This window comes from Chamaea fasciata, unplaced genomic scaffold (genome assembly GCF_029207755.1).
Source record: "Chamaea fasciata isolate MVZ Bird 193981 ecotype frontalis unplaced genomic scaffold, bChaFas1.0.hap1 SCAF_1, whole genome shotgun sequence".
NCBI classification, from domain to species: Eukaryota; Metazoa; Chordata; class Aves; order Passeriformes; family Sylviidae; genus Chamaea; species Chamaea fasciata.
Genome location: NW_027094086.1, coordinates 92785022 through 92798695, shown reverse-complemented (window position 1 = coordinate 92798695; position 13674 = coordinate 92785022).

The window sequence follows — 13674 nt, the reverse complement described above, 5'->3', positions numbered from 1 at the left end:
AAACAAAACTGTACCAAAAAAAAAGTTTATAAGATATGCTATTAAAATCATGCTTTGGCTAGCACAGCTACATATACTCAGGGGAGTGCTGGGGAAACTTGAATAAGTCTTGGCAGTGCTGCAACTTTGCCTGTGTAAAAGCACTGCAATCATGAAGGCATGTGCCATCATAACATACTGGTATAACTATTCAGACTTAGTACAGATTTGTCCTGAAATGGAGCTGAACACCAGTGCAGCTTAGCAAGGCAGGAAGATGTAAGACACATACAGAAGACATTTGGTGATTCATGAGTGCACATAATCTGCCACAGCACTTACCAGGGACAATCTTTGCAACACGGAAAATGATGCAAACTCATTTTGCAACAGGCTGAAGAACAAGGCAGATGAGAGCAACAGTTGCCACACTACCAAGTAAAACTAAAGCAGAGCAGCCTGCCTAGGCTGGGCTGAGTGTCCCAGTGCCAATCCTGTGAGCCAGCCCAGCATTTATTCGTAGCATGGCAAAATGGAACAAGGATTTTGGGGGAGGGAGGTAAGGGAAGATGATAACTGCATCAGCAATGCAATTCTCTTTTTGATCCTAATTTATGATACTGCAAGAGGCAACCAGAGCACATTGTGTGTACCCTCATGATACTGCTGTTCTATCTGACCAGGATCCTGTTTTCCAGCTTATTTGATCAGTTCACATTGTCCAGAGTGGAATCCTACCAACTGTGCTTCATTCCTAAGCTGCCAATGGGCACATATGCACAGACTGAGGAAGACTGGCCCAACATTAAAGGCACTGTTTTTCAGAGACCAGGACTACATTTCTTGCTTTGCCACTGAATTCAGAACTCACTCATTACCAGGATGTGGGTGAACACGGGGAACAAAATGTCTCTCCCTCTACCAAGTCAAGGAAAGGAAAAGTTGTCAGCTGCTCATACATGCAGATAGGTTAAACTGTTAAAGACACATTGCCAACTTAGTGTGTAATCAATCATATTTCAGTCATTGACATATGGGGCCAGACCCAATACTCTGCACTTCTGGCATGGTTGACACAATGTCACTCTGATCGCACTTGTCTCATTCCGCCACAGAATGTATTATCATTGCTTTTACTATAACAACACACGTTTTCTGAGGCGACTAGAATTCTGCTTCCCAGAAGCACCTCACAACCAAAATGAATTAAATCTCACAGGGGAACTGGATACTCAGCTGAAATGCTCTCTTTTTCAACAGAAATTTTTCTGCAATTACGTGTCCAAAATAACAATACTTCCACTTTCCTCTTCTGTGGAATTAGAAGCCTTCCTGCCTTCTTTCCCCAAGATTTTCCTAGTTCACCCTGTTCATTCAGGAGTTACTCTTTCCATCTTCTGTGCTGATGTAAAGTGATTTTATTAGTTCATGTGTAAAGGAAGGCTGAAACTGCTTGTCCTTCTAATAGCACTGCTCAATCACACATCTTTTGAGGAACCACTTCATCTTTTCAAACCAATCTGTGGTAAAATATGATCAGAATGTCTTTTTTTTCTGAGGACCAAAACAGCAGAGACTCTAAAAACTGAAAACAGTGAATTTTATAATAATTCAAGAGCCTTCATGATTAAGAAACCATACACTGATACGTTTGCTAATCTTTGATCTGCCTCATTGTTCATAAACAAACACACTCAGCTCCCATTCAGCAGAGGAATCAAAAAGGGAGGCAATTACCTCCTGAAGAGAGGCATATCACTCCAGTCTTTTACATAGGCAGGATCCTGCAACACTCAGAGGGTGCATCCACAGCCTATTCATGCAGAAAACAGGAGCTTTCCTGTTTCTTGCGGAAGATGTTGGGCCAAGATGAAAATCTTCCCTAAAACCCACCCAGTTTAAACTAATATTGCCCTGCTCTCGTCTCTTACTGTTGCCGTGGTCTGGTTAACGCAAAACTCAACTGAAAACACATGATATTGAGTTGGTTTTAAACATATACATGTAAGCACAGTAACCACAGTTCATGCAGAGGTCTTTCCAAGGTTACTGTCACCTCAGCAATATTGTGAGACAGTGGAATTTATAGCTGGTGCAAGCACAAAAGTTCGTTCACATTGCTGTTTTACATTTGACATTTCAGTAAGCTCAGAAAAGGAAACACTTACAGCTTACCCTTGATCCTGACAAAGAGCTTACATAAGCCCCACCACTGCAGCTGTTTCTACTGAGAAGTCTTAGTTTTGCTGAAAATCCTTTCCTGCCCCATTGCCTTCAAAATCAATATGTTGTAGTGAGTTATTTCATTAAGTGCTCCTCATGCTCTGTACACAGCTCGTCTTTGAGGACAACCTTTAGATAGCACTGCCTGCAGTGCTTCTAGCAAAAGGACACCTGGAATTTTGTAATGGGGATATGCCATGTGGGATCTTCATAAATATATATTACAATTGCTCCTGTTACTAAGGAAAGAAAACTGTCTTGATCCTTAGTGAGACATATTTGCTCCCTAACCTCCTTCACTTCCAGGCTGACCTCTTGCCTACAGACAGGCATGAAGACAACCTTAAGTGACAATGAGACAAATTTCATTTTGTAGTCAACTGCTTTTTTAATTGTTTTTCTCCTCTCTATTTCTTCTGGCTGACCCAGGCCAGGCTGTTACTCTGACAGGGGTCCCTAACCTCCAGATTAAAATTTGCAAATTATTGTCTTTCCTTCCACTTAGACTGGTGTCAGACACATTGAAACTATAAGGAAATCTTTAATTTGGTTATATATAAGATGAACATAGTTACTTATTTTCTCATCTTCTTTAATTAAGTAAACTCAGTTTAACATGATGTAATCAATGTTCAGGTACAATATAGATCACAGGGTGTTTTATGTTCTCTAAGACAGATGCTGCTAAAAAAAAACCCAAATGATTTCTGAAACTCTCTAAGACCACCTACTTCCTACCTTACATTGCCCACCTTCAAATTAGTATTAAATAAATTATACTAAGACAATAGAAAGAAAAGCAGATGCAACTCATCAGCTTTTGGACTTCCTACAGATAATTCATACTGAAGACTTTAGATTGATATTAATCATAATTGGCTTAAAATTCTACAAATAAATTATTTCCAAAATGTGTGGATAAATTCCAGTTTTCAGTCACTGTAAAGCTAAATTTGGCTGATATTTTTAAACTACAGAATTATACTATACTAAAGTACTATACTAAAGAATGGCTCTGTGCAAGGATTTTCCTTTCTATTTCCTCTTTTGTTTTAACTAATTCTAAACAACGGGTTTGGTAGTATCATAATTAATAATGAAAATATAGCCGATCTCTCCAAGTACACAGAGATATGAATATACAGACTTTTGAAGGAAAATTTTGGATGGTCAAAACAAAGTCTTTTCAGATTTTTCAGAGAAGTTTGGAGACATGCAGCTGGGAATAAAAAAAAACCCAAATACTATTTCCATAAGTATGAATCCCTTGCAGTACCTTGCAGGTACTGTTATAGTATAACATAATAGCTGAAAATCTGGAATTTCATAAATGCAGTCCTACATTATTGATATAATTTTATCAATATGTGACATGAAAGGTGCACTGATTGAAACAAAATACATGTGTTAGTAGGGACCTGGGCAAGACAAAATATAGGTTGCTAGAAATCATGGTAATCTTCCCAATCTTCCCCAAGTGCCTGGGGAATGCTGCATTTTAAAAAAGGCTCCCTTCTAGCCTTTTACACCTTGGCAGCCCCTAGCTAATATAATTGTCTTATTAAATATATTAATATCTTCATAGGATTTCCTCATATTTCATTTAACTTACTTGTATACCTACAAATTGAGAAGCTTCTGAAATTTTGTAATGTGGTAATTTTGGCAAGATATCATTAGAAGCTCCTAACCCTTACCCAAATGCATTGTAAAGACCATTTCAAGTAGCTGGGCTACAGCAGGTTAAGAAATTGTTTCTCCTGAAAACTGTGTGTTTCCACTATTTCAGCTGTGATGTGGGCCTGCACTGACAGTCTCCAAAGCAATGATAAATAAAATTGCTGTAATGACATTGCCAGCTCCTTTAGTTAGTCTCTGAGTGTGCCCATTGTATGACCTTTTTCACTCAATTACTAAGATGCAGCAGAAGGTGCAACAACTGCTTAAACCACAAGTTTCAGCTACTTGCAACTGTATAACACAAAATTCATAGAAGCATAACATGTTTAGCTTGGAAAAGACCTTTAAGGTCATCAAGTCCAACCATTAACCCAGCACTATCCAACATTAAACCATGTTCCTCATCCACATATCTTTAAAAATACCTCCATGGTTGGTCACTTAACCTCTTTCCTGGGCAGCTTGTTCCAATACTTGACAGCTCTGCTGGTGAAGAATTTTCTTTCCTAAAATCCAGCCTAAACCTTCCCTGGGACAACTTGTGTCCATTACCTCTTGTCCTATCACTTGTCACTTGACAGAAGAGGCTGACCTCCACCTCACCACATCGTCCTTTCAGGTTGTTGTAGAGTGATAAGCTCCCCCCTGAGCCTCCCTTTTTTCCGGACTAAACACCCCCAGCTCTCTCAGTTTCTCCTCATAGGACTTGTGCTCCAGACCCTTCCCCAGCTCCACCATCCTTCTCTGGAAACACTCCAGCACCTCAGCGTCTTTCTTCAAGTGAGGGACCCAAAACTAGATTGGAGATGTGGCCTCACCATTGCAAAGTACAGGGGACAATCACTGTCCTGATCCTGCTGGCCACACTATTGCTGACACAGGCCAGTATGCCAATGGCCTTCTTGGCCACCTGGGCACTGCTGGCTCATGCTCAACAACTGCCAACCAGCACCCCCAGGTCCTTTTCTGCTGGGCAGTTTTGCAGCCACTCTGCACCCAGCCTGTGGCAAAGCATGGCATTGTTGCAACCCAAGTGCAGCACCCAGCACTTGGCCTTGTTGAACATCATCCTATTGGCCTTTGTCCATTGATCCAGTCTGTTCATATCCTTCTGTTTCCCCAGTTTGGCAATCCATCCTGTGCACCGAGAGCAGCCCACTAAGAATCCCATTGATACTGGAGTCATTCACCTCAGCTACTCAATTGTCTGACAAAAAGACAATTTTTTTGTGAAAATCATTTTCGATTTTGATGTGAAATCACAAACCCCTGTGATTTCAGTGGGCTTGGAGATGAGTAAGTTACAGCCCAGTAATTATGCCTCTAGTGAGGGATTCAGGTCTCTGTGACAGACTCTCTGTGCAACCATAAGCACAACACATGGAGCTACATATACAAAGCGTGTATTTGTGAAAAAAAACAACAACAACAACAAAAAAAAAAAGAAACCAAAAATAAACAGAAAGCAAATCTGGTACTTAAACACAAGCAAGATTTTCTTTGGAAAGGCTGCTGAACACTTTAGAGGCTGCAGACTTTTGCACCATAGCCACCAAAGTAAATCAAAGCACTTTGTGTGTGCCCATAGGCCAGTCTAGCCAAGCTGCAAACGTTATAGTCCATCTCCTCCACATGCCTGAGACTTCACAAATTAGTCTCATGCCATGTCTGTGTTTGTGTGCAAGTAAGTATTTCAATTTGTAATTCTTTCTTTTGTCAAGGAGGTAAAACTGACTGCTCGGTCATTGTTAGAGCTAAAAAAATAAGTCAGGAGTTCATATTCACAGAAACAATTTGAGTAATTCAGTCCAAAATTGTGTTTCAATCATAAAATCCTGGCTTCATCAATGCATACATCTTTGCCTCACCCACAAGAAAATGCCTAAATCTGAAAAAAAAAAAACAAACGCATCTATCCTGAGAGTTTCTTTCTGGCTTAAGCAGCTTCTCTGTTCTGCCATGTCCAGATGTAAAATGTACTGGACTCTTCACTATACAAAGAATCTCAGTGTCTGAATTGCCATATCTTTTTGTGAACAGGTTATCCTAAGTCTTTAACAACTTTGGATGTTGTTCTCTGAAACACTCCAGCATGCCCACAAGCTACAGTCATACATGTAGCAAATACCTTCCATTTCATGATATAAAATATTTCAGTAACTGGCAGCAACAAAAATAACAATGATGGAGTGAGACCCTGTGATGCCTGAAAGAGAAAACAAAATGCTGTGTAGCCCTGCAGGGAGCTCTCCCCAGACAGGGTGCACATGACTCAGTCCATGCCACCTGGCTCTGGTTTTTATTGAGGAGCCTGGCCACAATCTCAGTGATCTTTCCCATTCTCCTTCCCTTCAATCCTTGCTCTCTCCCCCATGACCTTCTGGGGAGTCTGGCATTCCTTCTATGATTGATGCATGTCACATAATACCCACTCTTTCTACAGCACGGGTAGATGCTCAGCTGAACCAATCCAGGACTCAGAAATTTAATGTATCTTAGCATTCAGACAACATATTGTAAGGATTAGTCATTAAAACCATGAAGGATTACAGTCACACTGGAAAGGTAAAGAAAAAAGATTTAGGATCCTGCTACCAAACCCTCAGCCTGCTACTTCATACAAATAATACTGATTGGGATTTTTTATTAACTGCACTCTATTTAAAATCCTTTCTTGAAGTCTGGAAAACCAATTTTTGAAAAAAATTTCGATTAAAACTTGATTACAATTTACTTGCTAGAATAATCTTGCAAACTTTTAATGGGTATATTAATTAGACATCATTAATAACTCCAATATCAGACACGAATTTCTGTTGTCTCTTAAACCAAATATGATTAACTTCACTCATCCTCAAGGGCATAATTCTGCAAAAATTAGAAAGCACAAGAGTATCAGCTAGTATAGTATTAAAAGTGTCATTTTGTTTATGATTTCATGTGCAGGTCTAGACCAGCCTAAAAAGCACCTGCAATCTCATGCATTTAACACCGATATCCTTGTGGAACTGATGAAAGAAATCTAATGGTAAATGGTTTAAAGTACCACATTTTTAGCCAAAATCCCTATATTCTAAGGTATGTTACCTGAAAGATAATTATCTCACCTTGGATGGACCTTTTTCAAACATAACAGTGTGCCTTCAAATGCTGCAAAAGTCAATGATGCTGAAATCTCTTCTACAAAGGTGTATGAAGTACACAGCCCTTTTTGTTCAGAAAGCAGTTTTTAAAAACGCCATTAAATGTTTCCTTTCATTCCTAAAATTTCAGCCATTTAATTAGCCTTTATACTTAAAATGCCATCAAGAGCCTGGAAACCAGAGAACTACACTGTTCCAGCTCTTTTGCCAGGTTTTTCCTTCACTGCTCCATTGCATCTCTCTCGTTATCACTGCAGCAGCTGGCAAACGAAGTGCATGCTGTGCCCAGGAGCAGGAAAGCCCTCGAGCAACCCAGCATATCACTCAGGCACCCAGCAGCTACCCCACTGCACGTGGGTCAGCAATACCCTTCCCTCACTCTCTCCAAATGCTGCCAAGCATCCTCATCACTCCTATCTGCTCTTGATATTCTTCTTGTCAGTTTGTAGAGGTTCTCCATTATTTAGCTCATATTCTCTACATGTTTCCCAAAGACTTCCATTACAAGCACAGTGTAATCACAGACGCTGGTTGTTTGAGGGTTTTTGGCACAGCATTAGACATTTTGTACCCAGTTCTTCTTCCACCTGTCCTGACAGAGCCACTTTACTTTTTGAGGAAATTAAGTATTTTTTCGAAAGTATATCAGCAAACTAAACATTCCCAGTTCATGAGGTTTTTGTGGAGGCTGGTACTCATTCAGAGGATGGTAACTGACCTGTTGCTTTTCCTGCCAGTGCACTCCCCATAGTACAGTGTACCATCTCTTTCACACACACAGATTTCTCTATTTGTGACATTGCATTAAATCCCATGTAATCAGAATTAGAGCTAAGTATTCAGGCCCATTTGAGAGTGCAGCCACAATCCCATGCATCTTCTCCAATTATTTACACTCCTGTCTGCTCCTTCCATGTGACCTAGTAGTCCCCAGTGCTCAATCAAATAAAAGTGAACACAACAAAGCGTTCACTACTCCCCATCTGCACAGAACAAATGATGAATCAAGCCTCTGTCACACAACCACTCCCAAAGGGAGAAGTCATGGAGTGATCAATTGGTGCTTCATCAAATGGACCTCTTGTCCTCCCAGCTCCAACTCTTCTGATTGTTTTCCATTAAATATCTGAGACAAAGAACTGTTGACCTCAACTTTTAAACTTCAACTTTCAGCATCGATCAACAGTAAATAATGGATAGGTCTTTGACAATATATTTCCATGCTATATCAATTTTTCTTCTGCTGGTGTATCAAGTCACAAGGATGCAACTGCGTCCCCAGAGACCACAGAGGTCTTTGAAGTTCCTTTAAACCGAGAGCAATCCAGAACTTTATAGACATAAGTCATCTTCTGATTGGTAGGGACAACAGACAGTTGCCAGACAGCGTCTGGGACCATTTATATAATTTTAGGCAAGCCACTGCACACCTCTCAAGCTTTCAGAGAATTAATTAATTCAGGATAATATCATCAGCTTAGTGCTGAGAAAGAAAACACCGTATTTTTTGAGTGTGTTATGATTTCCCAGGATGCTAGGAAATCAGTGGGCAAGAAACTAAAGCTAATTTTGGAAGAGGAAAAATGTAAAGCAAATGTCTATATAAAATTAGCTAGTGCAACTATTTAAATATTTAAGCCTGAAAATCAACTGTGATAAGAATGGGGAGAAAAAAAAATCTAAATTTTTCTATATTAAAACTTTTTTTGCTGTAGGTATTTTTTGTATTGCACAGCTTCATCTAGTGACGTCCAGCTGTTTCACCATTTTAAAAAGAAATAGCACATCTTTAAAATCAAGTCCCTTCCCTGATGAGCTCAGTAATGCAAGGGAGTAGGGGATACCTCCTTGCCTTTTCTCACACTGCAAATCTTCATGTTTTTAGCAAGTTCTCATTTTCTAAGCTACAAAACCCAGCCTCTTTGGCAGCTTTCCTTCCTTGTATGAACCTTATTTCCAGCAGGAAATAACCATCCAGACAGAATTCCCTGATTTCTTATGCTAAGACTGAACCTCTACAAGCAGACAACAAGGAGCTTTTCTTGTATCGGTTACATTTTGGGGACACACAGCCTCATTTCATACATCAGGGCCTCAGGCTTGCTTATATTAGCTTACATCGTGGAGGAACTTGGCCTAGTAATTCCCAGTGTTGGCTCATCATTGCTAAACTATAAATGGATATCTTCTGTTTGGCTGGGTGCCCAGGCAGCTTTCTTTTAAATTCTTAATCCCACTTAAGAAACATGTTCTTAATAGAAACAAGTGGCAGTTTCCACACAGTAACTAAAGTCAGTAAGTAAAGCACAGCTACCACTAGTTACTTCTCTCCAGTGACTCACCAAAATGCTGGGGACCAAAGGCTATCTGACAGGTCTGTTTCTGATGCTACTTCTCCTGCTTTTCCCAGTTGGCTCTTCAGCTCTCTGCCTCTCAGAGTCCCTAAGAGAGTCGTATTCTGGGTGCAATGAGTTTAGGTTGGCCTCAGCTCCCCACATCAGCCCCACCACCAAATATACCCTGATCCATTTATGACTCTTGAGCATCTTGGTGCCTTCCAGATGTCTTCCCCAAAATTCAATTTTCTTCTCCACAGGTTCACAGAATTGTGGAATCACAGAATGCTTTGGGCTGGAAGGGACCCTAAAGATCACCTAGTTCCAATCCCACCCATGGGTGGCAGGGACACCTTCCACTGGACCATGTTGCCCAAGGTTCATAGGTCCTGCATTGCTCACATAATTTATGGAGAGGTCTCATTACTCCTTTTATGGCTGCAAAGAGTCCTGTTGACATGATAACTTTATCCCCACAGATATACCCATTTGTCTGATGTTCTTCCATTAAAAACAATCCCAAATCTGATGCAACTAAAAATGTTTTGTTATGGGAAAAGGCAAGGAGCACATCAGACAAAGCAAGAAAGCAACACAAAAAAAAGGGTAGTGGGTAAATATATACATCAAAAAGGCTGAACAATACTTGATGAGAGAAGTCAAACACACCTATTATAAAAGAAATACAGTCCTCTGGTCACAAATATACTTCCTTTCATCTTGTTCTTTCACTAATAAAATACATAAATACATAATGCATTGCTGAGTAATAAAAAATCCCACACTGCTCCTATCCGTATACTTTGTAGGCCATAAAATGGGGACCCAGGTTTCCCAATCTGTTTTAAGACTTCCTAAGGTATTTCAGACATGGAGGAATAGAACACATGTATCAGACACTTGGATTTTTCGCAATGCAGTTTACAGCCACATTTGTTACAATACCCTAACTTTCTTATAACTAAAAATTTATTTGTACACCTCAACAACGTGCTGAGTCTTGACCACAGCTGCACTCATAAATTTTTGTGACTACAGCTAGCAAGTACTCCAACTATGATTCAGGAGACTCTGATTTGGGACATTAATCTTTAGAGAGAATAACCCATCTTTAAACCCATAAATAAGCTCTATTTACTTCCGTGGTTAATGGATTTTGTAAATACACATCCCTGAATGGTTTCTTTAGTCAGGGCCTTGTTCTCTTTGGGGAGGGATCCTGAACCATTCCCATGGATCCACTTTATTTCTTCTTTTCTCACAGCTATAAATGGGAGGGACATCCTGGTCTTCTGGATAAACACTGCTGGTGTCACCTGGGACAGACTTCATGGAAACAACAGAAAATATGGAAGGTTCACTTCGCTGGGAACTACAATAGCACTGATGTAGGAGCACAGCTCAAATTTTTTCTCTATCTCCTCATTAAACAGATTTTCAGAAGCTGATCACCAAACCATAGATATGCTGTTAAACCGTGAAAGCTTTTAACATGGACTCTTATTCCAGCTCCTACACAGTATCTACTCATTCCCTTCTTTTTTGCAGTAGTTTCTGTCTATTGAACATTTTAAGTTGTTTTCAGTAATGCAGCTACTTATCTATTTTGCAAAAAAAATAATAAAAGCTTACAGAGATATGGTTAGCTCTAAAGGTCATGTTAAAGTTGGGAAAGAATAGAAAGAGACTGAGACCTTTAGCAGAATGTGGGAGAATATGTGTATATGAAGGCTGCAAATATTTCAGTTGAGTGGATTTTATTTTGCAGTCTATCTGGTTTCATTTATATGATAATTGAAGGGAAATGGTGATAGAAAATAGAGCACTTTCCCATGCTGTGTCTAAAGCTTTTTTAATGATTAAATGTCATCATATCTCAAGAGTACCAAAAATACTGGTGAAAGTCGTCTTAATTTTTAAAAACAAATATGCATGAGAACTGGTCGTAGCTGGACAAAGTTTTGGATTAGAGCAGGTCTGTCACTAGAGTAAGTTTTATTGTCATGTACCCAGGAGAGTTTGTATGAAGTTCTTCAGGAAAAAAAATAAAGACAAAAATATTTTAAAGTTTTTACGAAAAGATTTTTAATGTTCCTTTGGCTAAAACCATCCCTCTCTGTGGAAGACTAGCCACATCACTTGTTATTGTCAGAAGTGAAAATAGGGACATAAACATATCTCCTGAGAACAGGAACCAACCTCTGCTCTCACTCCAACAGCTGTACCTTTCTTTTATAACTGAAAACAGTGTTGGCCCTTAACAGGAAAAAAGGCAAGGCAAAAAAGAATCAGAGAAAAGCAAGCAGCTAAGGACAGCATAAAAGGGAAAAATGGTCCACAGAAAAACTTGTCTTACTTGTTCTCCAGTTGACAATGCCTAATCAGGGACTTTTTCCCATTCCTACTGACTTGACTGTGGTTGAATTGAGAACCCGTCCCCGTATATTGAAATAATTAATTCCATTCTCATATAATGTACTAGCCAGTTGCCAGGTTTATATATCAATGCACATATTTATACCTCATTTAAATATCCAGTTCTAACCAAAACAGGCAGCTCTAATTGCTCAATTTCCATGTATTTAACTGTGATATTTCAATGTTCCTTTTAACTTGGTTCTGAACAATTCTGTTGCCTCAGTTTCCTTGCAAATTAGGACAAATTTTTTGAAACAGCAAATCCTCAATAAAATAGTAAAACCCTGACTTTTATGCTCCCACTGATCATAAAAAGGACAAGTCAGTTAAGTAATTAAAATATTGTTATTTTTATTGCATTTCATTAATTTTAGAACTCAATCCTGATTCTTTGCAGAAGATTTTGTTCTGTTAGCACATGCATTCAGATACTGTTTCATAAATTTCCACTGTTCTTGGATTTCAGAGGTCTCTATTCCCACCAAAGAATTCTCACAAGATTCCTATTATCTCATTTTCCCCCTTTTTTTTTTTTCAGCCTTATACTTTGACCCTGGCATTCTCAAAAGGACACTTTGTTTTTTACATTAGGCTTCTACCATAGACTGGTTTTCTAAACAATAAAATCGAATAACTTGCAGTCCATACTTGTCCAGAGTCTGAGAGACAGGCTCCACAAGCCAAATATATACAGTGGGAAAGTATAATTTAAAATGTTCCAGACTAAACATTTTAAAATCAGACAAAATAAATATTTCAGAGCACTAACCTGAAAACTATTGCTGGAGCTTGATGTTGTTACTGCTGTAGCTCCTTGTTATAAGATCATGAATTTTTAATGCTTTCAGACATCCTACAGATAGCACAAGCAGTATACATTGGCTTACAAATTATTTCCTGTCCTTCAGCATAACCTACAATATCCAGTCCTGTACCTTTGAAACTAGGAGGTTCTGTAGTTAAAAGAAAGCCTGCCTTTGCTACAATCTGTTGTTTACTTTGCTATGTGTGTTATTTTGAACAAGAACTTCTAGCTTTTTGAAATTAGAATGCCAGGCTCAGGATAGTAGTAATAAGAATTATTACTGTTATCATTCCTGTGCCTTTCATTACCCACATCTCTAACCCATCAAAACCAGGGTACAAGGAGTTAGCTGAAGTAAGAACTTACAGCAGGACAGGTTCTCCATTTACAATAATAGATTCCTGCTTCTTCCAGGTATTGGATTTCCCAAACCTCTACACTTCTACCTTCTTGGACAGGCTCTCACCAAGCTCAGAAAGAAATACAAATACTATCAAAGTATGTATGGCATCTGCTGTATTCATCAGACTTTCTCTCCAGAGGTTTGAGTTTTTTGGTTGATGGGTTTGGAGTTTTTGGTGGGGTTTTAAGTGGGGTCTTTTTTGTTTGTTTTGTATTTTGTTTTGGGATTTTTTTGGGTTTTGCTTTCTTTAGTTTTGTTTGGTTGGGGTTTTTTGGGGTTTTGTTCGTTTGTTTTTGTTTTGTTTTTGGTTTTTTTTGAGGGATGGAAGAATGATAGCTACAGGATACTGAGTTCTATAGGTAGCTATGGAACTCAGTAGAGTATTTAGAGTATTCAGCTCTACAGGCCACCTAATATTTATCATCCCTTAATGTTCAGCATGAAGATATTACTGCTTCCTCTGCAGAAATGTTCATTATATTAAACAGGATAGCATTTAAAGATTTTTTAGGGTCTGTACCCCAAGATAATTACCTGCCTACTCATTAAAACCAGTAGGGTAGATAAAGAAGTATCAAAGCTGAATTTATTATTTTAACCAGAAAAATGAAATTTCCTTTTTAAAAAGAAAAATTACAAAGTCCTGCTGCTCAGGAGACCAAGAAAAGGTCTGACAAAAATATCTTG